The sequence below is a fragment of the Schistocerca piceifrons genome, unplaced genomic scaffold (genome assembly GCF_021461385.2).
Source record: "Schistocerca piceifrons isolate TAMUIC-IGC-003096 unplaced genomic scaffold, iqSchPice1.1 HiC_scaffold_118, whole genome shotgun sequence".
In the NCBI taxonomy this organism is placed as follows: Eukaryota; Metazoa; Arthropoda; class Insecta; order Orthoptera; family Acrididae; genus Schistocerca; species Schistocerca piceifrons.
In genome coordinates, this window is record NW_025726993.1 from 37,656 (window position 1) to 40,000 (window position 2,345).

Below are 2,345 nucleotides of genomic sequence, written 5' to 3' on the forward strand. Positions count from 1 at the left end.
GGCATGCAATAATCGTTGAAGTTGCAAATGGCGATGGACGCCTGCGTTTTCTGGTGAAGTTACGCAAATGAACAAATGGTAACCTGTTGTGGTGCGGTTGTTCTCGCTAGGGGTGAATCGGTGATGGCGACGATAGGTTGAGGTACTAACCGGTTGTTCCAGCGATACCCACCATGCCGACGAAACTGAACGGCATCTGGGTGTGAAGCGATACGCGGCGGTGGCTGGGTGGGACCGTCCCCGGCCGGTGAGGGGGCGCCTCCCGGCGTGCTGGCCGCGCGGTGCGTGGGCGCACGCGCTACAGCCGGCTGGTGGGGGCGGCCAGTGGCAGGCGCGCCGGCCGACGGACGCGGCAGGCGTCGCAGCTGCGCGCCGGCGCACCCTGCGCGCGGCGCCGTGCGGCCAAAGTAGGTCCTCGCGGGCCCGGTGCGAAGCGCGGTGGACATCTTCAGTGTGCTGGTCCGATTGAGGACTGTGTGCGTTGAGGATGCGCCGCCGCCCGGCGCTCGGCGCCGCGACGCCGTCTGCTGCTCGGTCGCCCCAGCGGTTCTCGCTGGTGGTTTGTATCGCAGCTGTGCGGATGTGTTGGCGCGTGCGCTGTGCTGGGAGAGTTCGCTTCGGCACCCAAGTGGGGCTTTTGTCCTTCTGTGGCGCTGGCGTTGGAGCTGCCGGTCACCGTAGGTGGCGCGTGTTGTCTCCCGCCGGCAATGCCACGACAGCACGCTCCCGGGCCTCTGTCGGCAGCGGCAAGCTCAGTTGGGAGCACGGGTGGTCGCACCGAAAGCGTCTACTCGCCTAACTCCGGGCGATTGCGCCTCTCTCGAACCCGACCAAGTACTTGGGACGGCGCTGCGCGCCGCCGGGACCTGAGAGGGTTTCGAGGTGTATTGTGCAGGGGAGCTCAGCCTCCTCCTGTTTGCAGAATGATTGAGCGGACGCTTGCGTGTTCGCGCGGGCCCCCGGGACACACTCCCGGGCGGCCGGCTGCTCAGCTCTAGTTGACGCAGCTCCCTGGTTGATCCTGCCAGTAGTCATATGCTTGTCTCAAAGATTAAGCCATGCATGTCTCAGTACAAGCCGCATTAAGGTGAAACCGCGAATGGCTCATTAAATCAGTTATGGTTCCTTAGATCGTACCCACGTTACTTGGATAACTGTGGTAATTCTAGAGCTAATACATGCAAACAGAGTCCCGACCAGAGATGGAAGGGACGCTTTTATTAGATCAAAACCAATCGGTCGGCTCGTCCGGTCCGTTTGCCTTGGTGACTCTGAATAACTTTGGGCTGATCGCACGGTCCTCGTACCGGCGACGCATCTTTCAAATGTCTGCCTTATCAACTGTCGATGGTAGGTTCTGCGCCTACCATGGTTGTAACGGGTAACGGGGAATCAGGGTTCGATTCCGGAGAGGGAGCCTGAGAAACGGCTACCACATCCAAGGAAGGCAGCAGGCGCGCAAATTACCCACTCCCGGCACGGGGAGGTAGTGACGAAAAATAACGATACGGGACTCATCCGAGGCCCCGTAATCGGAATGAGTACACTTTAAATCCTTTAACGAGTATCTATTGGAGGGCAAGTCTGGTGCCAGCAGCCGCGGTAATTCCAGCTCCAATAGCGTATATTAAAGTTGTTGCGGTTAAAAAGCTCGTAGTTGGATTTGTGTCCCACGCTGTTGGTTCACCGCCCGTCGGTGTTTAACTGGCATGTATCGTGGGACGTCCTGCCGGTGGGGCGAGCTGAAGGCGTGCGACCGCCTCGTGCGTGCTCGTGCGTCCCGAGGCGGACCCCGTTGAAATCCTACCAGGGTGCTCTTTATTGAGTGTCTCGGTGGGCCGGCACGTTTACTTTGAACAAATTAGAGTGCTTAAAGCAGGCAAGCCCGCCTGAATACTGTGTGCATGGAATAATGGAATAGGACCTCGGTTCTATTTTGTTGGTTTTCGGAACCCGAGGTAATGATTAATAGGGACAGGCGGGGGCATTCGTATTGCGACGTTAGAGGTGAAATTCTTGGATCGTCGCAAGACGAACAGAAGCGAAAGCATTTGCCAAGTATGTTTTCATTAATCAAGAACGAAAGTTAGAGGTTCGAAGGCGATCAGATACCGCCCTAGTTCTAACCATAAACGATGCCAGCCAGCGATCCGCCGCAGTTCCTCCGATGACTCGGCGGGCAGCCTCCGGGAAACCAAAGCTTTTGGGTTCCGGGGGAAGTATGGTTGCAAAGCTGAAACTTAAAGGAATTGACGGAAGGGCACCACCAGGAGTGGAGCCTGCGGCTTAATTTGACTCAACACGGGAAACCTCACCAGGCCCGGACACCGGAAGGATTGACAGAT

General features: G+C 57.8%; 1 non-coding gene across 1 annotated transcript in view; it reads left to right on the forward strand.

The window, feature by feature from the left end:
- The first annotated feature begins 1,008 nt into the window (after positions 1 to 1,008).
- Positions 1,009 to 2,345, forward strand: part of LOC124728932 — a 1,909-nt gene continuing 572 nt past the window's right edge. The window contains exon 1 of the ribosomal RNA XR_007007490.1: positions 1,009 to 2,345. This exon is cut by the window's right edge and continues 572 nt beyond it. This is a non-coding gene — a ribosomal RNA (small subunit ribosomal RNA).